At 41.1% G+C, this 26,123-nt stretch overlaps 1 protein-coding gene and 1 non-coding gene across 2 annotated transcripts in view; both read right to left on the bottom strand.

Annotated features, from left to right (window-relative positions):
* FMN1 (formin 1) overlaps positions 1-26,123 on the bottom strand; it is a 400,563-nt gene that overhangs the window by 250,355 nt on the left and 124,085 nt on the right. The window lies entirely within an intron of this gene.
* LOC132421504 (U6 spliceosomal RNA) lies at positions 24,700-24,806 on the bottom strand. The gene has a single exon (XR_009518748.1). It is a non-coding gene; the product is annotated as a U6 spliceosomal RNA (small nuclear RNA).

The following is a 26,123-nucleotide window of genomic DNA, read 5'->3' as shown; positions in this document are numbered from 1 at the left end:
GAACTACGACCCCTCAGCAAGTTCTGGGGGTTCTACATCCAAACCCTACCTTCAATCAAAGCACTTCTCACCAACCCCACAACCACCACTAGGGTCCAAACCACCACCATCTTTTCCCTGGACCACCGCGGTAATATGCTTTCATTCCCACCACCACCATTAACTCATCTCCTCACCGAAGCCTGAGCGATCTATTAAAGGCATGAATTGAATCATGTCTCATTCCTGGCTTTCCTCTTGGAGTAAAATCAAAACTCCCTGCAGGGCTTCCCTGGTGGCGCAGTGATTGAGGGTCCGCCTGCCGATTCAGGGGACACGGGTTCATGCCCCGGTCCGGGAGGATCCCACATGCCGCGAAGCGGCTGGGCCCGTGAGCCATGGCCGCTGAGCCTGTGCGTCCAGAGCCTGTGCTCCGCAACGGGAGAGGCCACAACAGTGAGAGGCCCGCGTACCGCAAAAAAACAAAAAACAAAAAACTCCCTGCAGCAGTCCATAAGGCCTTTCATGACCTTACACCTGCATACCTTCTACATGCCACCTTCCCCTCTCACTACATGCCAGGCACATTGGCTTTCTTGCTATTCCTTGAACTTGTCAAGTTTTCTACCTCAAAATCTTTACTGATATTGGGGACAATAATGATGGATTGCATTTACTGAGCACTTACTATGTATCAGGCCTTATCTAAGTATTTCATATGTATTAACTCATTTTGTCCCCACAATAACCCTATGATGTAGGTACATTATCCCCATTACAGATGAATAAACTGGTGCATAGAGAAGCAGCTTATCCAAGGAAGCTGAATAAGGTGCAGAGCTAAAATCATGCATGATTCAATGGGTGAACGTATAAATAAACTGTGGTATATCCATAGAATGCAATACTCCTCAGCAATAATAAGGAATGAACTACTGATACATCGACAAAGACGAATATCAAAGGCATTATGCAGAGTGAAGGAAGTCAGTCTCAGAAGGTTCCCTATTGTTTAATTTCATTTATATAACATTCTGGAAAAGGCAAAACCATAGGGATGAAGAACAGACCAGAAAAGCAGTGGCCAGAAGTTAGAGATGGGGGGAAGGTTTGACTACAAAGGGGCAGCATACAAAGGAATTCTGAAGGTGATGTAACTATTTTCCGTCCTGATTATAGTGGTGGTTACATGAATCTGTACATCAGGTTAAAACTCAGAATCAGAATTTTCATACCAAAAAGAAAAAAGTTAACTCTATAGTATGTTAATTTTTAAATATTACAAGTATTTAACTTTTCAATGTTTTCCCTAAGAGATTCAGCATAACACAAGAATACCTGTTACTATCACTTCTATTCATTGTTTTCCTAAGGGCACTAGCAGATGCAGTAGGACAAGAAAAAAAAGAAACACATGTGCATACACACATATTTTTATATATAATAAAGGAAAAAATAAAGCCATTATTCACTATGATTGTGTATTTAGAAAATTTAAAAGATTCTGCAGATAAAATGTTAGAATTAATATGTGAGTTTAGTAGAGTTGCTGGATATTAAATCAGTATACAACAATCCTGATATTAGCAACCGTTTAACAAAGAACACTTGACACAGTACCTCTAAGAGCATGAAGTACTAAGAACCTTACCAAAGATATGTAAGATTTCATATGAGAAAACAGAAACACTATATTGAAATATATTACCGAGAAAGACACAGAAAGTGAGCAAGCCATGTTTTTGATAAGACTCAATATTGTAAAGATGTTTATTTTTCCAAATTGATCTACAGATTCAATGCAATCCCATTCAACATTTCTAAGGGTTTTTGTTTTGTTCAAACTTAAGGAGCTCATTCTAAAACGCTTATTGAAGCACAAACGTGCAAAAAGCCAGTAAGGGCCAAGAAACTCCAAGTAAATATCAAAGTAAGACAACTTGCCTTACCATCTAACAAGAATTACCTTTCCATATCACAACCTAATTAAGGTGGTGTGGTACTGAAAGAGGAATAAGAGACAGACAAATAGACTAGAGAGCCCAGAAATATAACATAAATTTATGGTCACTAGATATGACAGAAGCAACACAAAAGATCTTTCTTTAGAGTAAGAGTAGTCTTTTCAATAACTATTGGCTGGGAAAAGTGGATATTCACATGAAAACTGGATCCCAACTTTATACCATGTAATGAGCTAAACTGTAAACAATGGAACTGTAAGTACTTTATAAGATAACATAGCATAATATGTTTATAGCTTCAGGGCAGGGAGGAATTTAAGATTCAAAAAAGCATCACATATAAAGGAAAAAAAACTAATAAACTTGACTGTATTAAAATTAAGAACTTCTTTTCATCAAAATATGCCATAAAGAGAGAGAAAAGACGAGCCACGGAGTGGGAGAATATACTTGGAACAAATAAAGATCTAGTATAAATATATGTAAACAGTTCCTAAAAAACTATGGAAAATGAAAAATGGACCAAAGTGTCAATAGACACTCTAAAAAGAGGACATACAAGTAACAGATGAACTGAACGATGCTCATTCTCAATAGTAATCAGGGATCGAGCTGGACAAAACTGACTGCTGGTGAAGATGTGGAACAATGGAAACTCTCACACCCTTGTGGCAGGAGCGCAAACCGGTACAATCACTATGGAAAATGTTTGACATTTTCTGATAAAATTGAAGATATTTATGCCTCCTTACCCAACAATCCTAGTCCTAGGTACACAAATGAAAAAACTATACAAGGAAAGCAAATCATATTAACAAAAGTCGGGATAATGGTGGCATCCAGGAGAGGAGGAGTTGAGTTGGGCTATGATAGAACAAGCGTGTTCACTGAAAAACTATTCTTTAACCTCTACGCCTTCTATACCGTTTTCTTTATGTATACCTAACATAAAAATATAAGAAAAAAGGTCACTCTGGTTATAATAATTTTCTCATATATCATATAAAGAATATCATATAGGCATAAGAGAGTCTCTAGATGGATCAAATAAGAATAAAACAATTTAGTAAGTGTGCGTCTGGTATACATATTGAGTCCTAACCTATATGATGATCAATATCTAAACCTTACTCAATTCTAAGTCTCTACAAAAAAACAAAGGAAGCTTAGCTAAACCAACCTTCCTGCAAAACTGATGCCCCTTGGGAATAACGTCTACATCCTAAACAGCAATCACACAGAATATATTTGGAAATGATTCATTTTGTGTAAACTGTACCTGTAAGGGTGTGACAGATATAGTTATGACTAATCAACAGACTGATGAAGATCACTGCAAAGCTAACACCCAGTAAATCCTGATTCATCTCCTCCTCAAACAAGTATTTGTGCCAACAGTCCCAGTGTGACAGGTGGCAAGAAAACACACCCCTGTTCCTGACAAGGATGACAAAATACAATCTCTGGGCAGCACGCAGAAGGAGGAAGTTAAGGCCCTCACTAGTGGAATGCTCACTTTGAGGGTTCATAAGAGAATGGTAAGAGAATATAAAGGTTACAGAATAACGAATCATAGTTAGTTGGTAGTTTTCAATTGTGTCTTGTTCGTGGCCATCCCCTCCCTCCACATTTTTTGGGTTTGCAAATGCCTTGGAGTGGACCAAGGCAAATCCTCCCTGTCTCTTGGGGGTGATGATGGGGAGGCAGAGGTCTCCACTCAACATGAAGGATGTTTTTGTTTCTTAAAAAGAGAACTTGGTGGGCTTCCCTGGTGGCGCAGTGGTTGAGAGTCCGCCTGCCGATGCTAGGGGACACGGGTTCATGCCCCGGTCCGGGAAGATCCCACATGCCGTGAAGCGGCTGGGCCCGTGAGCCATGGCCGCTGAGCCTGCGCGTCCGGAGCCTGTGCTCCGCAACAGGAGAGGCCACAACAGTGAGAGGCCCGTGTACCGCAAAAAAAAAAAAAAAAAAAAAAAAAGAAGAGAACTTGGGAATTCCCTCACGGTCCAGCGGTTAGGACTCCGTGCTTCCACGGTAGGGGCCACAGGTTCAATCCCCGGTCAGGGAACTAAGATACCGCATATCATGTTGCACAGCCAAAAAAAAGAGAGAGAGAGAGAACTCAACCCTGAAATTCAGTAAGTTGGGGATTCTATGAATGTGTGAAAAGGAGGAACAGAGATTTGGACTATCAGGGCTTGAAAATGGCAGACTTCTTTGAAGCCTCATTAGCCCCAGTGGAAACTAACAAATGGATTCAGATAATCGAGCCCACAAAAAAGAAGTCTGAAGAATGCCTTTTAAGAAAATACTATATAATATGGAAAGACAGAAAAAGGAAAAGGGATCCTGACTGACAGGATTCAACATTTGAAGAAAATAAGTAAGAACTTCCCTCCATAAAAATATAGTTCTTTCTAGTCAAGTACTTGATCTAATTGGTAGTGACCCTTTTTATTGTACAAACCTTTGTTTTTATCAGCTCCCAACAACAAAATGTCCTTTCTGCCAGATACCATACCAGGGTTGTGTTCTCCACCTCACCAAGAGCAAAGTTAAAGATGATCTGTGTAACGTGGGGGCATGTGGGAACCCCCGCTGCAGTTTATCACGGACTGAATGAGCTTCTCTTATTTACATAAGGGTATAGATAACATTACTGGGTGCTGTTTCCCAGCAACTGTTCTAAGCACTTTACAGAGGTTAACTCGTGCCATCCTCACATCACACAAGGTGGATCTTATATCAAGGCCCATCTTACAGATGGGGAGACTGAGGTGCACAGGTTGAACAACTTCCCCCCAAACCACATGCTGGTCAGTACCAATGATGTCATTCAAGCCCAAAGAACCTGTGCTATTGCCTCCACAGAGTTTTTGTTTGCTTGTTTTATTTGTGAGTTACTGTTGTTCTCACGGTTGGGTAAGCATCATCAGGTATAAACAAAACTCAAAATGCCTAAGAACGTTAAAGGTTGTTGGCTTTATCCAATTACTAGAATCACTTGTAAACTTGGGAAATTTTTCCCTAACTCTTTAAAAGGGGCACGGGGTATTTTTAATCACAGGGAGGTTTGATAAGTCTGGGGTCAACACGAACAGTGTGAGTCATGATGGATGGTTCCAGCAAGTTATGTGACTATGATTTGTCCATCTTCTCCATGGAGACTTCCAGGCCTGTAGTCACCAGTTTGTGGTTAAATCTGGTTTTCATTTAGACTCTCTCTTTACACACACATCCTATATATCCCAGTCCCTCCCCACCATACACACATGACGCTGGCAAAACTGGATTATGCACACAGCTGGGGAATCAGAGAATTTCTGATTTCCCCCCGAAACGAAAACCACGGCTCTATTCCTGCCCACGGACTCTAATGTGTACACTGCGTGTGTCTCACGTTGGCTTCACCCACTGCCTTATATTGTTCAGAAACACGTTCAAGTACGTACCTTCAGTTTTAAAGGACGCTTCCTCTGAATTATGTTTGGAGACTACTCAGTGTTTCCAAAGTGTTGCATGCACACGAGTGAGCTCATTACTTTTTGGTAATAGACAGCTGGACTTTAACAGCTGAATATTTATTTTATGTGCATTAGAAAAAAATCAAACTAGCACATAAAACCCAAGCTATCATGAGTATTACTGCTATAAGACAGTGTTGATAAGACACTTATAAGATAGAGCTTAGTCCCTGGACCAGCAGCAGCAGCATCACCTGGAACTTCTTAGAAATGCTAATTCTTAGGCCCACCCCAGATCTACTCATTAAGAAACTTGGAAGATGCTTTAACAAGCCCTCCAAGTGATGAGGCACGCTAGAGTTTGAGAATCACTGCTTTAAGATAAGGTTAATTTTATTTAAGTAAAAAAAAGCAGGGCTTCCCTGGTGGCGCAGTGGTTGAGAGTCCGCCTGCCGATGCAGGGGACACGGGTTCGTGCCCCGGTCCGGGAGGATCCCACATGCCGTGGAGTGGCTGGGCCCGTGAGCCATGGCCGCTGAGCCAGCGCTTCCGGAGCCTGTGCTCCGCAACGGGAGAGGCCATAACAGTGAGAGGCCCGCGTACCACAAAAAAATAAATAAATAAAAAATAAATAAAACAAAGCAAAAAAATCAATTGGTTTAAAGAAGAAATTAAAAAATAATAAATGTAGTATAAGTATATGCCCCAAATTAAGGAGCTGGTGAGACAGGCTGAGACCTGGGACCCTTTGCTGCAGTGCTTGCACCTGGACAAACGTCTCCTCAAGCAACAGAATACAAAGAAACTATAAGTGACTAAAAATAACTGCATACATGCACAGTTGGGGCAAATTGTGAACAAGATACCAAATGACCAAAAACCCAGTGGCCACTTCTAAGGAGTCGGGAGCAAACGCAGGGCATTGCGCATGCACCCTGCACACAGCACCGCCAAGGGGGCGGGTAGACCACCAAGGCCACTCCTCCAGCCTGACCCACCAATCCGCCCCTACTCTCACCCCATTTAAGGGCCAAGCTCATCCTCCCTCAGGGAGCAAGGGAATCTGTTACTTGTTTTCCCTCCCTCATGCTGCAGCACAAGTCCCAATAAAGCCTTGCCTGAATTTCTCATCTGGCCTCTGATCAATTTCTATTGATAAAGGAGGCCAAGAACTCTGGTCAGTAACACTAGTACATAATAAATGACCTTTCGGAAAACATGCCAGTTACTGACAGACGAATAAACACGCAAACAAACTCATCCATGAATGAATGCAGGAACTTCCTCCAACCATCTCTAACATTAACGAAAACGGCGCTGGTCACGGAAGGCAAAGTCATCACAGACCATCTGCTCCAATATCTAAGAATAAAGTCGAATTTGAGCTCTCATATTTAATAAGCAAAGTATGCGGCCTGGTCTGGGTGCCCAGTAGCTTCTCCACATCAGTTTCCTCACTAGATGCCCATCAACGACACACTCCACAGTAACTGTACCATCTGGAAAAGGGATGGCTGTCGTGGTACCCATCAGAAACGGCAGAAACCAAGAGAACAAAGTGGGGTGAAATCAAAGTCAGCAGCTGTCAGCCGGTCCACACAATACAATGTCAACACAGCACCTTCTATCAGCGGGCCTTCAACAATCACACACGTGCTAGGAAGCGTATAATAAGGAGTCTAACTTCATTTTCTGATCTTTGACTGCTGACAGCTTCTTAAGCGTCACCTCTACCTTTTCCCCTGTGCCCCACATCTGCAAGGAATGCGAACACACAAGCCACTGCCCACGAGCAGACTCCTCAGCCCAGCCCTAACCCGTCTCTGCCCCATGAACACCATGAAAGCCCACGCCACTCTCCTACCCTTCCTCTCTCAAGGCACTTTCCAGCCAGCTTGAGAGGCCTGCCCTGCTCTCCTCTGAAGTCTCATTATGCTAGTGATAAACCTTCCGTGTGTGTGTGTGTGTGTGTGTGTGTGTGTGTGTGCAAGAGTGAGAGTGAGACAGTGAGAGAGAGAGACGGAGGAGAGTCAATTTTGGCATCTGAATCAAATTTTCGGCAGAAGGTCCATCCTGCCTCTTCCAAAAGGATGAGGCCACGTAGAAGTTACGTAAATCAATGGATCTACGTACTATGTTGTTCTATATACGTATAGAAGGGAGATGACTAGTTCCCATATCAGAAGAATACAAGATTTGACACTAGAAGGGAGAAATCCCATGAACTTAGGAATGATCATATTTCAATATCTCTCCTTGTTCAAGAACATTTAGGATGTTTTCAGGCAGAAATATAAAAATGCCAATATTAAAAGATGGGAGAAAATCCCAATTCTTCAAGGCCACCAGTTTGCTTGGTAGCTCTTTCATCCATGTGTTTAGTATCTCTATAAGCCCGGCACTGAACTAAGCACTGGGTATGAGAAAGTAAATGGCACGCACTTCTAGCCTTAAAAAGCTTCTCAAGGCGTACGTCTTTGACATGTCTACGAAGCTTTTGGTACTTGTAACTTCGGTATCCGTGCATTAAGACTTTATTTTCTTAAACGACTTCATCCGATTTCATTCAATTATTTTATATGTAGGTGTGGAAAACTAGGGCACCATTCGCAAATATTCATCCACTTCCACCTCCCCTTTCTGCTTGGGATGTGATAGAATACTTCCTATGGCTTTTGGCTTTGGCGAGCAGCATGTGAACTGACACGATGTAAGGAGAATTTACATTTGCTTGCACACAGTCTGGCTTGCTTCCTGTACTCCTGCTATTTCACAAGAGAAGGACATACCCTAGGCAGCTACTACTGACTCAGCCTGGGTCCCAGAGAGAGAGCTGTGCAGACCTAAACCCTCGCCAGAGTCGGCAGCCAAGCCCAGTCTATGCACAGCCTTAAAGAGCCCAGTCTAGCTTAGCTGAACCACATTTGACCTTTATACCCATGCAAATAAATGCCTATTATTGAAAACTACTGGATCTTAGCATGGTTTGTCACACAGCATTATTGCAGCAATAGCTGATAAACACATATGTTGCTTCCAGCCAAGTTTACTATTTAGAGGCTCATACCATGTTGGAAGCTTTAAATAACTGGAATGGAGTCTCACCAACCAATATAGAGAGAACAGGGCTTGGGGAAGAAGATAAATGGAGGGGGAAAAACACAATACATTTATATCCTTTAATACTCATAAAATGAGCTCAGAACAACAATTTGAGTCTCTTTGTCTTTGGGTAATGATGTAAAATATGTACAAAGGTCAGCGAATTTATGGCTACGTTTCTTTGACATTTACCTGGGTTCCCAAGGTAGGTATTCAGGACCTGGCACCATTTAATGGACAGCTCGCCATGGGGAAAACCAGTCATTAAATCCAATTCTAGCTGCCAATGTGTGGATAACTTGCCTTTTCACTTTGTCCTCTTCTCTTCCCCTTATTTTCTGTTCTGTTAAAATGGAGATACTAAGCCAAATATTTTGAACTCCAGGAATACAAGCTCACTAAACTTTATTTCCCCCTTTCCATCTTTGTAGTTTTATTTTTTAATTATTTTTTATTCAGTTATACATATATACATTCTTTTTTTTAACTTTTTATTTTATATTGGAGTATAGCCAATTAACAATGTTGGGGCAGTTTCGGGTGCACAGCAAAGTATACATGTATCCATTCTCCCCCAAACTCCCCTCCCATCCAGGCTGCCACATAACATTGAGCAGAGTTCCCTGTGTTATACAGTAGGTCCTTGTTGGTTATCCATTTTAAATCTATCTATGTAGTTTTGAAAGCTACAAAACAAATCTACACAGGCACACAACCTGTCAGTATAAAATTTAGGCTGCAACTGAAAGTACCCAATGCCTGCCACTAGGTGGCAGTCATTATAGTTCATATTGAAACTTGAAACTTGCTACCAAGTGGCACAGTAATGCCTTAAAGATTTGGGGGGGGGGGGGCAGGGAGGAGGAGGATGGGCCAAAGCTGTGAAATGAACATTTTTTCTTTGCTATGAAAGATGGACTAGTATGGATATGGTGGCTATATGAGAAAAATTAGAACAAGTAAGGGGCATTTCCAACCAGGTTTCCAAAAAAGTCGTGACCCGAGAGACTTCAGTTGTTACAGGTTCACATGTTTTAGTTTCCTCCTTAACCTGCATAGCAATGACATCGAAAGTAAAAAGCAAGAAAGTTAAGAGTCACAGGTGAGTACTAAAACAGGATAACATCTTGGAGAAACAAGAAATGGACTAGAGCAGCAAAGTGGTGCTCTGGGCCTGAAGAGCCCCAGTTCCAGAGGCGGGCAGGATGGCCTGGAGTTAGGTGACTGCAGAGCAGCAGGGCTAACAGGGCCCTCTGTGGGGCAGGAAAACAGCTCTAGGCTAGGCTTTCGGCTTACAAAAAGGGACGAGGTGGGGTTCCTGGATGGTAAAAGGAACCTAGAAGTAGTTGCTGTGAACTGCTGCCTGGGGGCTTAAACAGGAGGCTATAGGCAGGGATTGAGACCAGACTCCAAGCCCTGTCCATCCCTGTCCCCAGTGACTAGAGCTTCAAGTCCCTATCACCACCTTGGGATGGGAACCCCAACACACCACTGTTGGACCAACTTCTGGTCCGGGAGTCTTGTCAGGACCAGGTGAGCCACGTGTAAAACAGACAAGTGTAAGGGGGAAGGGAAAACATTCTTTTAGAAAAGCAACCTATATACCATGAGCCTTCAAACGAAACTTCCAACACATACGAAGAAACCCTAAATATCAAGACAGGCAACAAAATCAACAATTGGAAGAGAAAATTATACAAATTTTAAATGTTAAACATTTAAAATATTTTAGGAATGTTTAGAATTCTTACCAAGATGAAATAACAACCAACCACTATAAACAATAATAGCATAGTAAGAAAAATATATATAAAAAGAAGTAACAATAGGTAACTACAAATTTAGAAATAACAGAAATGTAAAATATAGTTATTGAAAAGTTTAAGAGCTGGATAAACCCTGGCACAGTCAAGAATTTGTGAATAAAAGATAATACTAAATAATTAAAAATGCAGTATGAAATAAAAATAGGATAATAAGAATTGCAATTAAGAAACTCTGGCCCTGATTAATAGATAAAAAGGTAGACCATAAAACAGTACAGAAAAGAAAGTCTGTAAATAGAGACATGCACATATGGAAACTAATTGTGAGAACTGAAGGTGTACTGAAATTTGTGAGGGAAGGATAGACTACTTCTAAATCCAAACTTCAGAAAAATATTTATATTTCAAACCGTACATAAGAATCAATTCCAGTGGATTAAAAATCTAAATGTGAAAAGCATGACAGAAAAAACTTTGGAAGAACAGAGTATCTTTATGACATTGAAATTCAAAAGGATTTCTTAAGCAAGACTTTTTTTAAAAAAAGGAAAACATGTTTTAAATTCAGTTTCACTAAAATTACCAAAACTATGTATGTTAAAAGATGCCCCTAGAAAGTGATAAGCCAGCACATGGAGAAGACATTTGCAAAACACAGGAAGTACAAAAGATTAGCATCCAGGATAAACAAGTACTAGAAAGAAATGAGAAAAGCAACGAATAGAAAAATGGGCAAATGGATAGTACATTCATGGAAGAAGAACTCCAAATGACTTTTTTTTTTTTTTTTTTTTTTTTGCGGTACGCGCGCCTCTCAGTGTTGTGGCCTCTCCTGTTGCGGAGCACAGGCTCCGGACGCGCAGGCTCAGCGGCCATGGCTCACGGGCCCAGCCGCTCCGCGGCATGTGGGATCTTCCCGGACCGGCGCACGAACCCGCGTCCCCTGCATCGGCAGGCGGACTCTCAACCACTGCGCCACCAGGGAAGCCCCCAAATGACTTTTTATAAACATATAAACAGACACACAATCTCACCTGTTCTCAGGACAATGCAAATTAAAACTACAATGGGATGCCACTTCACACCTAACAAACTTGAAAATATTAAAAAGTCTGCTAATACTAACTACTGGTGAGGAACAAGAATGAGAATTCCACACTGCTGATGGAAGTACTAACTGCTACAATCACTTGAAAATTCATTTTGACAACATCTACTAAACTGAAAGTTACACATAAATAAAACCAGAAATTCTACTCCAAAATTTAACCCAAATGGAGTGTTTACCATGAACACAAATGTTTAAAAGAACACTTGAGGAAGCACCATTTATAGTAGTGAAAGATAGAAATAAATTTCCATCACAGCAGTACCGATAAACAAATACTGAGTGATATATACACTCAAAGTAATACTATGCAGACATTAAAATGAATGACCTGGAGCTATACATACCAACACAGATTAATCTAGCAAATAGAATTTTGAGAGAAAAAGTTGCCAAAAAATACACACAGTTGGATGCCACTTTTAGACTTTTAAAACACATAATTGTATTATACATTATTTAGGGATTTTATACCTAAGTATAAAGAAGTACATAGGATTAATAAACAGTTTCACATAAGGGGAAGGTAGAAGGCACACAGGAGGCTGCAAATGTATTTCTAATGTTTTATTGCTTAACGGAGGTGTTGGGTATGATCATGATCTTGAATGCAACTAACATCTTAGCCTTGAAGTACATAAAGCAAAAACTGACAAAATAAGTTAAGTGGTAGGAGATAATACCCCTCTATTAGAAATTGTAGATCAAGCAAATAAAAACATAGTGACTGACACAAGTAACAACCTTGACTATCTATATCCCAGAACCCAACAAAAACAACACATCCCCTTTTCAGACACATGATATATTTGCAAAAACTGACGATTCACAGAGAAAATTTCTCAAAAAATTTCAAAGTAATACTATTATACAGACCATGTTCACTTTCTATAATACAATTAAATTAAAATCAATAAGAGGATAGACTAAAAAGTAAACCTAAAATTAGCAAATCTAATTAACCAACTTGTGAAAATAAACCAGGTAACTAAGCAGGGTTTATTCTAAGAATGCAAGAATTATATATCATCTGAAAATTTATCTGTGATATCTAACACACTAATACACTAAAGGAGGAAATCCATCATATCTCAAAATCTCAAAACGATACAGAATGACACAGAAAACAATCATGATAAAGCTCAACAGTCATCCTTGACTTTACAAAGAGAAAGAAAAAAACTCTGAGCTAATTTAGAATAGAAGGAAATCAAATTCAGGACATCAAGAATTTTCCAGGGGCTTCCCTGGTGGCGCAGTGGTTGAGAGTCCGCCTAACGATGCAGGGGACATGGGTTCGTGCCCCGGTCCAGGAAGATCCCACATGCCGCGGAGCGGCTGGGCCCGTGAGCCATGGCCGCTGAGCCTGCGCATCCGGAGCCTGTGCTCCGCAACGGGAGAGGCCCGGGTACCGCAAAAAAAAAAAAAAAAAATTTTCCAGCACACTTCATATGTAATAGTGAAACTTCAAGAAGCAAGATTAAGAATATCCATGGCCACTCACATTTTCCTGCATGTACTACAGGTCTGGGGCTATGCAGTTAGAAGAGAATGAGATGTAAAAACTGGAAAGGAACAGACAATACTAGTATTATTTATAATGATATGACCGTCAAAGCTTATACGGTAATACCATTTGTACAGGGTTTAGAAAACCCATGCTATACACTGTCTAGGAATACACAGATGACACCATTCACAAGTGACCTTCCTGTAGTTGTGCATGGTGGTCAGCCCCACAAAAACCTTGGGAGAGTGGCTGAGGAGATGGGCAGAGAAATTGGATTAAGGTGGGGTTACAAAAGCGGTCTCAACCCTGGCTTCACAAGTCTGAAGAAAATACGGCAAGATGTTTAAGTATAGATGATTAATATACAAGTGCTCATTCTACTTCCCTAATTTTCTATTCGTTCAAAATTATGCAGGATTCTCTTCTACAAAAGATAACGGATGTGTTCAAAAATCTCATATATATATATATATATATATATATATATATATATGCTTTTTTCTACATAAAACTTGGTTTAAAGTCAGTGAGAAAAATTGCCTACCTCAAACAGAGTGCATATCCAAAGTCCCAGTAAAAATACATTCCTCATTGGGCATGTACAAGCATCAGATGATTTGACTGAAAACTTTGGGAGAAGTTCTCCACTCTTTATTGTTCTCCAATAAGTTCTCCACTCTGTAATTGACAGAGCCCTTTAAGGCCAACAAAAGGAACCTCAGGAGAAGGGGAGGTGAAGGTCAGTCTCTGGAGAGGCAGGTGGAAAGCCAGCCAGCTTTAACGTGACTGAAAGTGGAATTTTCTAGTAAACCAGGCCAGACAAGTACCCAAGAGGGCAGGCCACCTGCCCAAGTTTCTAAGGGCAACAGGACACTTGTGTCTCCCACATGGTGGAAAAGTACTCCAAAATACAACATACTACACCTGCCACTGGGCTTAAGTGCCTATAAGTATAAGGTCTTGGTTTGCATTGCTTCTACCAGTCAGAATTTAAGAACTGGTTTTTCATGTCTATATCTATCTTCAAGTCTCTCTCAATTCTAACACCAAAGATGAGAAAACCTATTAGACATATAGGAAAAACAACAAAATAAGAGTTTGGGATGGAAAACTGAGCGGCAGCTTCTCTGCAGGAATATGGTAAGAAGCAAGGTCACAGTGAGACCCAGCCCAGAAAAACTGGACAGCGCGACAAGCCCTCGAGTCTAGTCCATACCTCCACAGGGTTGCCAGATTTAGAAAATAAAAATGCAAGATGCTCAGTTAAAAGTGAACTTCAGATAAACAGAGCATTTTTTAGTGTCAGTGTGTCTCATGCAATATTTGGTACTTACACTAAATAGTTATTGTTTATCTGAAGGTCACATTTAACTGGACATCCTATATTTTATCTGGCAACCCTAGTCAGGATGTTTCGGCACTCTTAAGGGGAACTGTACACAACAGGCCAGGAATTTCTAAAAACTGGAGACTACGTGTACACACAGGTAGAAAGAGAGTCACACTAGCATCTTTTCGCTAGCCAGAAACACTGGTTCTAGACATTTCAGTCTGGCTTGCCTTCTTTAAAATCTCCTGAATTTTGTTGTTTTAGTTTTACAACGGAAGTGTGAGTTTCGTTTTCTTCCCATCTGATCTTTTCAAATGATTTTTCACTGAAAGTTACAAGAAAGTCAATTACCTGCTTTTCAAAGTGAACACAATGAACAGTGACCCCAAATGAAGTGGACACAACACACACACCACTAATGCACACAGGACCTACCTTCCCTTCTTGTAGAGAGTGAGGAATACCATTGGTAAGAGCATATGAAGACAAGCACACACCGATTCACAGGCGAAACACAGCTGCCCTTCAAACGCACACTTCTGAAAAAGCAGTCACACCCAGCTGACTACCTCTGATCTTGCTACAGTGTTACTACGGTCAAAAATCAGCCAAGATAAAGCAGAGACGCAACCAGCTCGCTTGTGAAAGCCAAACTTCTGCATCAGCCAACCAACTTAACCCTTCCCGGTAAAGTCTCTATTCGATGGTTCTCAGCCTCGTCTACATGGTACATTCACCTGCGGAGGCTTAAAAACTACTGAAGCATAGATCCCAGCCCAGAGGTAGATTTAACTGGTATAAGATGCATGTTAGGCACCGGAATTTTTAACAGCTTTCCAGGTGATTCTGATAGACAGCCAAGGCTGAGAACCATGACTACTGTTAGCATGATCCTCAAACAATGATGTCTGGTGAGGCTAGAAGGGGATGCCTCTATCTAGACTGTAAAAAGCACGCCCTCCATCTGCTAACTCCAAGTTCTCCTCCATCCAAACTGACGCACCAGGAGCCAATGCACAGGACTTGGGCTCTTCCTTGCTCTCCTGTAGTTCCCCTGAAATTTTAGCATCCAGAAAGAATGTTCAAAGGGCAAGATTATATAGAAGAGACTGCAGATGGGAATAAAAACGGCAAGATCTTCTGGTCAACCCCATTTTACCGGTAAACCCCAAAGTAACCTGCCAGATTATCATTCTAGAAATGCACCATCTGGGCAGCATGCAAAGGATATCAGCTCAATTCACAGAAATGTGCAGCTGTTTAATTGAAGTATCGTTGATTTACAATACTGTGTCAGTTTCAGGCATACAGCAAAGTCATTCAGTTGTATACATACATACACACACATATATTTTTTCAGATTATATATATACACACACATATATCTTCAGATTATTTTCCATTATAGGCTATTACAAGATATTGAATATAGTTCCCTGGGCTCTGCAGCAAATCCTTGTCGCTTATCTATTTTATGTATAGTAGTTTGTACATTTATTCCCATACTCCTAATTTATCCCTTCCCCCTTTCCCCCTTTGGCAACCAGAAGTTTGTTTTCTATGTCTGTGAGTCTGTTTCTGTTTTGTAGGTACATTCATTTGTATTATTTTTAGATTCCACATATAAGTGATGTCATATAACGTTAGTCTTTCTCTGTCTGACTTATTTCACTTAGTATGATATTCTCTAGGTCCATCCATGTTGCTGCAAATGGTATCATTTCATTCCTTTTTTATGGCTGAGTAATATTCCATTATATATATACACCACACTTCTTAAACCAATTATCTGTTTATGGACACTTGGGTCGTTTCCATGTCTTGGCTACTGTATTGTAAATAGTGCTGCTATGAACATTGGGGTACATGTATCTTTTCAAATTAGAGTTTTCATCTTCTTTGGATATATGCCCAGGATCGCGATTTCTGGATCATGTGGTAGCTTTATTTTTAGTTGTTTTTTTTTTTAACATCTTTATTAGAGTATAATTGCTTTACTATGGTGTGTCAGTTTCTGCTTTATAAAAAGTGAATCAGTTATACATACACATGTGTCCCCATATCTCTTCCCTCTTGCATCTCCCTCCCTCCAACCCTCCCTATCCCACCCCTCTAGGTGGTCACAAAGCACCAAGCTGATCTCCCTGGGCTATGAGGCTGCTTCCCACTAGCTATCTATTTTATATTTGGTAGTGTATATATGTCCATGCCACTCTCTCACTTTGTCCCAGCTTACCCTTCCCCCTCCCCGTGTCCTCAAGTCCATTCTCTAGTAGGTCTGCATCTATATTTCCGTCTTGCCCCTGGGTTCTTCTGACCATCTTCTTTTTTTTTCTTCAGATTCCATATATATGTGTTAGCATATGGTATTTGTCTTTCTCTTTCTGACTTACTTCACTCTGTATGACAGACTCTAGGTCCCTCCACCTCACTACAAATAACTCAGTTTCATTCCTTTTTATGGCTGAGTAATATTCCATTATATATATGTGCCACATCTTCTTTATCCATTCATCTGTTGATGGACACCTAGGTTGCTTCCATGTCCTGGCTATTGTAAATAGAGCTGCAGTGAACATTTTGGTACATGACTCTTTTTGAATTATGTTTTTCTCAGTAGTGGGATTGCTGTTTTGCCCAGTAGTGGGATTGCTGGGTGGTATGGTAGTTCTGTTTTTAGTTTTCTAAGGAACCTCCATACTGTTCTCCATAGTGGCTGAACCAATTCACATTCTCACCAGCAGTGCAAGAGTGTTCCCTTTTCTCCACACCTTCTCCAGCATTTATTGTTTGCAGACGTTTTGATGATGGCCATTCTGACCGGTGTGAGACGATACTTCATTGTAGTTTTGATTTGCATTTCTCTAATAATTAGCAATATTCAGCATCTTTTCATGTGCCTGTTGGCCATCTGTATGTCTTCTTTGGAGAAATGTCTATTTAGGTTTCCTGCCCATTTCTTGATTGGGTTGTTAGTTTTTTTTGATATTGAGCTGTATGAGCTGTTTGCATATTTTGGAGATTAACATTATTTGCAAGTATTTAGAAATGGGCAGTTTAGTCTGGCAGCAAAACTTCAGGTACTACTGGCTGATACACCCAACACGCTCTTCAGAGTGAAACCCGGTCAGGAAACATATATCTTTCATCCCCAGAAGCCCCACTCAGAGGTTCAAGGCAAAGTCTTGATTAACTCTATTACAGAAATGAGATACTCCTTAACTTTCTCTTCCTTCCTACTGATAAAATGATAGACCAGGGCTTCCCTGGTGGTGCAGTGGTTAAGAATCTGCCTGCCAATGCAGGGGACACGGGTTCGAGCCCTGGTCTGGGAAGATCCCACATGCCGCAGAGCAGCTAGGCTCGTGAGCCACAACTACTGAGCCTGCGCGTCTGGAGCCTGTGCTCTGCAACAAGAGAGGCCGCAATAGTGAGAGGCCCGCGCACCGCGATGAAGCGTGACCCCCGCTCGCTGCAACTAGAGAAAGCCCTCGCACAGAAATGAAGGCCCAACACACCCAAAAATAAATAAATTAATTAAGTAATTAAAAAAAAGAAATGATAGACCAAACCACAGGAAGTCATTTTCACTAGTTCAAAACTAAAATAGGAAAAGGATAAATTTGCCATCACAAAAGGTAACATGCCTTCCAGGTTTCTATGACAAACGGGAATTTTCTTGTTTTACTGAGGAAATGACATTATCAGAAATAGTCTCTTCCTGCAAATTAAAGCTGGTTCAGAAGACCATACAAAACTTAAATCATAAAATCATGGAATTTTTAAAATTTTTATACAATTTTAAAGGTTACTTCCATTTACCGTTATTACAAATTATTGGCTACACTCCCCGTGTTGTACAATACATCCTTGAGCCTATCTCACACACAAGAGTTTGTACCTCCCCCATCCCTACATTGCCCCTCTCCCTTCACTGGTAACCACTATTTTGTCCTCTATATCTGTGAGTAAAATTACAGAATCTTAAAGACAAAATTTCAGAAGGCACTTAGACCAGTGCCCCTCCCTCAAAGTACATAGGAAGAAACTAATATCCAAATAAAATGACTCATTTGCTTTAGAAGCTCAGATCCATACACAGATGAAAACACATTTTATAACTACAAGAGGGAAAAAAAAACACATGGCTATTCAGCAGAGCTCAGATTTCCTGACTAATTCTAACAAGTATTTTCTACCATACTCCAAAGCCTCTTCATGACTTTTAAATGAGGTCAGATGTTCAGAGTGAAGGGAGAGGGCAAGAAATGGAAGTTCTGAAGGGGCTAGAACATACTGGGAAAAGCAGCTGCTATGAACACAGGAGTGCAGTCTAGGAACACGTATGAAGAGCCGTGGACAGGGTGGGGGGCCCACTCTCATCAGGACCATGAGTCACAGGGGCAGAAGTACAGAGCTGTACCTTTTTCTCCAACAGCTTCTGCAGTCCAGATCAAGGGAGGGAGATGCAAATGTTTCAATCCCTCCAGGACTGGGGTTTTATCAGACAGCTGCTACAGAAGGTGAGGAGGTCAAGAAATCAAGGACATTACCAAGAACGTGACTGAAGAAAGAATTTCAATGCCCTAAGAAGGGAGGGGAGACAGGAAAAGCTGACAGACATCAAGGAAGATGTTTGGCGTCAAGTCCCCAAGGAAAAGAAGGAATCTGTTTTGAGAGAACTGAGAGGAAAAGCTGGAGTGAAAGATGATGGACAGAAACTGGATGTTATAATTTATCTTTTCAAGATAAAAGCTCTCTTGAGTAAACGTAAGATCTAGGATGCAGACACCGTGTATCACCTGACTGAAATGAGAAAGACTGCCGCTGGGAGGGAAGAGAGGCCAGGATTTGGAATGGGTTATCTATGTGGCCATTAAAGGAAAGTAGAGGGAGTGACCTGGAAGGTCAAGGGATGAGTGTATGCAGCAAGAACAGGTACACTTGAAAGTCACATACTACGTCCTGAAGCTCCCCCAAAGCAGAAGATCATGTGACTCTTTATGGGTTGATATTCTAGCTTACTTGGATTTTTGTTTTGCTTTTAAGAGCTCTCACATTACAGGGATAAGGAGCTTGCAATGAATATATCCGTATGGGTTTAGTGGCGTCATTAGGAGCTGGTTGTGCCTATAAAGCCAAGTAAACGTTAACACTTACATGTAGCATTTTCTATTACCAAGCCATATTTAATGCTGTCCTAACAACATACAGTATTTCCTCCAACATAAGACATCATTGATTTTAAGATGAATCAGTATTTATGTACCACTAGGAAAGAAAAAGTTTTTCTTTTCCCGATTTTTTCTTTTTTTTTGCGGTACACGGGCCTCTCACTGTCGTGGCCTCTCCCGTTGCGGAGCACAGGCTCCGGACGCCCAGGCTCAGAGGCCATGGCTCATGGGCCCAGCCCGCGGCATGTGGGATCTTCCCGGACCGGGGCACGAACCCGTGTCCCCTGCATCGGCAGGCGGACTCTCAACCACTGCGCCACCAGGGAAGCCCTCTGCCGATTTTGATTGTAAAATGTCAATTGTAAGATTGTAATTTTAGATGCGGATGCTGTGTATCATACATTAGGTGAAATATAATTTGAACTCATTGAATTCTTATAAAAGTTTTATGTATTTTATGTGGGATGTATTGTTATTATTGCCCCTGTATTAGAGATAAACTGAGACCCAGAGAGATGAAGTCCTTGCTCATGTTCACATGGTTAATAAGGGGGCTCTGAACCCAGGAAGCCTGGCTATAGGATCTCCTCTGAATACTAGCCCAGTTCCATCAGTCTTCATTGACGAGGACAAACAAAAAATCATGATAACACCAACCCAAGCTTTCCACTCTCACTACCAGAAGGAGCCAGCACTCTGGAGGGTCTGCAGCTGATGCAGCCTGAGGACTTGGACTTCCTCACAGAACTCACATCCCACAGAACAGATGTGACTCAGGCCCAGTCCTCTGCAGAGGATCTACCCCAATTAGTGGTTTCCTGAAATTCATCCCTCATGGTACCAGCTAGTCAGCACCAACGCATCCCCACACGTCCACAGGTTTTTTCCACTTGGCCGTTACCATATCCATTCATCTTTAGTAATATTTACTCTTCCTCTTCCAACTGTCATCATGTGCCTCATTTCGTGAGGGTGACTCCTGGAGCCCCATTCACAGCTGCTCCTAATAGAGAAGCCACAGCTGAATAAGTCCCCAGATGCGTCCAGCCCTCGGATCATACAGCCTCTGGCTGCTCTGCCCCTTTGGCTCTCTCAGCCAGCGAGCTGGGAGCCAGGCTCGTGGATTCACGCACTCCCTTTATAGCTCACTGCCTTAGTTACTATGGTAACAGACGTCAAAGAAATACAAAGTCAGAGTCACTGTTTCCATATCCTATAAACATAGGAACAAACGTTCAACCTTGCTGGTAATCAAAGAAGTATTAATAGAGTGTAAGACACCGTTTTTGTTCCTCTATTTGGAAACCATTTTTAAATCATGAAACCCAATGTTTAAAAAGCAATCAATAGAATCACGAAGTGTTAACATCGTCATCAACAAAAATGGACTGCTGCTAGAACCAGCTAGTATGAACATTTACTGACTGTCTTCTATGAACTGGGCATCGTGCTAAGCGGTTTGCCTTATGTACTCTAATCCTTAGAGGGAGACACGATAGTATTCCATCTTGTAGGACACTGAGGGTCACTGGTTAAGAAAATAAAATGGGGCTTCCCTGGTGGCGCAGTGGTTGAGAGTCCGCCTGCCGATGCAGGGGACGCGAGTTCGTGCCCCGGTCTGGGAAGATCCCACATGCCGCGGAGCGGCTGGGCCCATGAGCCATGGCCGCTGAGCCTGCGCGTCCGGAGCCTGTGCTCCACAACGGGAGGGCCACAACAGTGAGAGGCCCACGTACCGCAAAAAAAAAAAAAAAAAAAAAAAGGAAAAAAGAAAAGAAAATGCGTACTATCTTTGAGAAGGTCAATTTGGCTGTAGGTATCCTCTTGTAACTGAGACAGCAGACTCCGGACCCAGGAGGCCTGGTTTGCATTCTAGCTCTGCCACTTACAAGTAGTGGGATCTGGCTTGAGTTATTTCACACCTTCTGTGCCTGTTTTCTCATCCTTAAGTAAGGGTAATGATTCCTACCTCACAAGGCTGTTGTAAAGATGAGTTAATATTTGTACAGTACTTAGAGCAGCGCCTGGCACATAGGTCTATGATACATATTTTTAGCTGTTATCGCTATTCTTATTTCATCTTCACTCTTAACGGATAACTTTGCTTCCTACTTCACTGAAAAACTGGAGCAGCCAGAAGAACCTCTGCATCCTCCCACCTACCAGCACTGATACCCATATTCTCTGCCCTTGGGTCTGTTACTAGAGATGACTTCTCATGCTCTTGGATCTGTTACTACAGATGACTTTTCATGCATTATCAAAGCCAACCCCTCTGCTAGTACATTAGATCTCTATCCTAATCATTCTCTTAAAGAGATCATTCCAGGAAGTCTGCCTTCTTCCTACCTCAAATTTCCCCTTTCTATTGGAACCTTCTCTCTGGCATACAAAAGAGCTATTATGTCTCCCATCTTAATCAGAACAAAATGAAATCTTTCTTTTGATCCCACATGCCCCACCAGCTACTACTCCCACTTTAGTTCCTTTTGCAAAACTCAAAAAAGTGGTCTCCATACTGTGTCCAGCTGCCATTCTCTTAAAGCCACTCCAAATTAGACTTTTGCCCCTAATCCCTTCCACCAGTGCCCTCTATGCTTCTAAATTCAGTGGTCAATTCTCACTCCTTACTTTTCCTGCTCTACCATTTGACACACTCCCTCCCCCCCACCACTCCTTGATACGCTTTTTCTACTTAGCATCCGGAACTCCACCATCTCTTGCTTTTCCTGCTGCCTCGCTGGACACTTTTCTCAGTTTACTTTGCTGATTCCTCCTCTTCACCTCAATCTCCTCCTGCTGGAGCTCCCCACGGTCACTCACTCCTGGTTACCCTTTTCTAACTACCCTCAGCATTTCACCAGTCTGAGTTTTAAATATCAACTTTCCTATGCACAAATGACTCCCTGACACACATCTGCAGCTCAGAAGCCCTCCTCCCCAGCTCCACACTCACATACCATCCAAATGCCTGCAAACACTTCCTTGTATATGTCAGATCAACACCTCAAGTTTCACACATCAGAAATAATGCCTGATCTTCCCCCTACCAGCCACAGTCCTCTCCTCCAGTCGATGGCCATTCCATCCTTCCATGGCTCAAGTCAAAAACTCTGCCGTCATCCCTGACTGTTCTCCGGCACATCCAACCTATCAGGAAATCCCGATGGTTCTGCCTCCAAAACAAATCCAGAATCTGATTATTTTTTACTGCCTCCTTTGCTATACCCGTAGTCCATGCCACCATCCCCTGAGCAAGCACAATTTCTTGCCTGGATCACCAACGTGATCTAATAACTGTGATGTGGGTCTGCCTGGTCCCAGACTCCCCTTCCCCGTGCCCCAGTCCCTAATTCAACACAGCAGCCAGAGTGGGCTTTTCCAGACAAAAAGAAAATCATGTCAAGCCTCTGCTCAAAATTCTCTCACAGCTCCTGCCATTTCACCCTCAGCACAAAGGCCAACATCAAACAAGATTCCACACTGGCCTGCAACACTGCCTGTCAGGGGTTCCTTCGTCTGTTTTGTGCCATGGACCCCTTTGGCAGTTGGCAGTCTCTATGGATCCCGTCTCCAAATAATATTTTTAGATGTATAAAATGAAATACAACGGACTACAGAGGAAACCAACTCAGTTTTAATTTTAATTGTGATATAGTAACACATGTACTCCCTTTATTAATACATGAAATAAGAGGATCTAGTGGCAGGTCTAATTACTAACATAATTTTGATGTGATGCGATGATGAACACAACCATATTTTAAGATACCTGCAACACCTATCATGTGATATGATAATATCTATGACTTCTATTGCTGACAAGGTCATTGGTTCTACTAATTTATTCTAGGTTTTTGGTCTGCTGAAAAATGTTAAATTTCAGTTAGATGGTATTGTTAAAAATAAAAGTGAAATTTTTTCCCACCCAAATTAATAGACCCCTGAATTCTATCCCTGGACTCCTTAGAGGTCCTTAGACCCAAGGTTAAGAACAGCTGACTCTACATTTCTTCTCAAATCTCCTTTTCTGGCTAACTGCTTAACAACTGCAGTTACCCAGACCACACAACACCCATTCTGTCCTCAGAGCCTTTGGACTGGAGCTTCCCTTCCCCTGCATTCCCTTAACTCTTTCTCTTTTCTTATTTCTTTGCTCAAACGTCATAGTCGTAAGGAGTCCTACCCTGACCACACTATTTAAAACTGTAACCAACCCTTCCACTACAATCCCAATGCCTCTCATCTGGCTCTTCTTTTCCATAGCATTTATCGCCATCTAATCTACAATTTATTTACTTTATTTCTTTATTATCTCTATTCACCACCATCATCCTCCCCCACTCCCTTAGAAGGCAAGCTCCTAGAAAGCTGGAATTGTTTTCTTCTTGATTCACTGATGTATTCAAATGCCTTAAACAAGTCCTGGCATGTAGGAGGTGTTCAGGCTATACTACTTAAATAAATGATGCACTTCAAATAAAATTACTGTTGAATGTATATTATGTGAATTATTTCTTCTATACATAATTCCATGTAAGAACACATTATACCATTTTATCTTTTCATCATCACTCCATATCCGATATTTCTTTCCATTCATTCCAAAGTAGATCCTCATTTCAGTTCTTAGAAATGCCTCTATATTTACTGAAAAAGGACAGGGCATGGTGTGAGCTGGTGTAAGGTGACATGCCTATCAGTTTAATGGTGCAAAACCAAGGTTCAAACATTGGCTTCTCTCTTTACTAGCTTTGTAAAACCCAAGAAAAGTATATAATTTTTTCTAAGCTGCAGTACCCTCCTTAGTAAACTATGAATAATTATCTACCTCATAACATTACACTAAGGATTACAGTTATTTAATCCATGTATAACATTTAGTTCATTTCCATAGGGCCTGACAGATGTAAAACACAGATTCGTTATTAGTCATTATCACTGAGAAATGGAAATACCCTCTTGGAGTACAAGCAGCAGAGTATCCATTTGTGCCAGTTATGAGTGTCTGGTATCCCCCCCTCTCAGAAAGGATAATTTAGAAGAGGTTTCTAAATTGTAAAAGCAATAGAAGCATGCTTATATTTAAGAACTGGAATTCAGAAAACATGAAAATCCACCCCCCAAGACGCCACTGTTAGTATTTTGCTGTACTTCTTTCTGTTCTTTGTCCTATACATCTTATCAGGGTTGTAACCATTCACATCTAGTTTTTTTTTTTAACATCTTTATTGGAGTATAATTGCTTTACAAAGGTGTGTTAGTTTCTGCTTTATAACAAAGTGAATCAGCTATACATATAAAAGATATGGAACATGTCATGCATTTGCATGTCATCCTTGCGCAGGGGCCATGCTAATCTTCCCTGTATCGTTCCAATTTTAGTATACGTGCTGCCGAAGCAAGCACCACATCTAGTTTTTAAAATGACTTTGAACTCTGTAGTAACTGACTTATTTCTAATCCTTATTAATATTAAGCATCCTGAATAGCCAAAACAAACTTGAGAAAGAAGAATGGAGCTGGAGGAATCACTCTCCCTGACTTCAGACTATATTACAAAGCTATGGTAATCAAAACTGTATGGCACTGGCACAAAAACAGACACATAGATCAATGTAACAGGATACAGAGCCCAAGTATAAACCCACACACTTACAGTCAATGAATCTAAGACAAAGGAGGCAAGAACATACAATGGAGAAAAGACAGTCTCTTCAATAAGTGGTGCTGGGAAAACAGGACAGCTACAGCTATGTAAAAGAATACAGGACAGCTACAGCTATGTAAAAGAATGAAATTATAACATTCTCTAACACCATATACAAAAATAAACTCAAAATGGATTAAAGACCTAAATGAAAGACCGGATACTATAAAACTCCAAGAGGAAAACATAGGCAGAACACTCCTTGTTATAAATCACAGCAATATATTTTTGGAGCTGCCTCCTAGAGTAATGGAAATAAAAACAAAAATAAACAAATGGGACCTAATGAAACTTAAAAGCTTTTGCACAGCAAAGGAAACCATTAACAAAATGAAAAGACAAAATGTGGAATGGGAGAAAACATTTGCAAATGATGTGACTGACAAGGAATTAATTTCCAAAATATACAAACACCTCATACAGCTCCATATCAAAAAACAAGCAATCCAATCAAAAAATCGGCAGAAGACCTGAACAGACATTTCTCCAAAGAAGACATACAGATGGCCAACAGGCACATGAAAAGATGCTCAACATCACTAATTATTAGAGAAATGCAAATCAAAACTGCAGTGAGGTATCACCTCATTATCACACATCAGTCAAAATGTCTATCATCAAAACATCTACACATAATGAATGCTGGAGAGGGCGTGGAGAAAAGGGAACCCTCCTACACTGTTGGTAGGGATGTAAACTGATGCAGCCATTATGGAGAACAGTATGGAGGGTCCTTAAAAAAGTAAAAAATAGAGCTACCAGATGATCCAGCAATCCCAATCCTGGGCATATGTCCAGAAAAGATGAAAACTCTTAATTCAAAAAGATATATGCACCCCAATGTTCACAGCAGCACTATTTACAATAGCCAAGACATGGAAACAACTCACATACACATAAGCAGATGATCAGTTTATATATATATGCAATGGAATATCACTCAGCCATAAAAAAAGACTGAAATATTGCCATTTGCAGCAACATGGATGGATCTAGAGAATAAGTGAAGTCAGACA

Source organism: Delphinus delphis, chromosome 2, assembly GCF_949987515.2.
Source record: "Delphinus delphis chromosome 2, mDelDel1.2, whole genome shotgun sequence".
Taxonomy (NCBI): Eukaryota; Metazoa; Chordata; class Mammalia; order Artiodactyla; family Delphinidae; genus Delphinus; species Delphinus delphis.
This window is presented reverse-complemented; position numbering and strand designations above follow the sequence as displayed.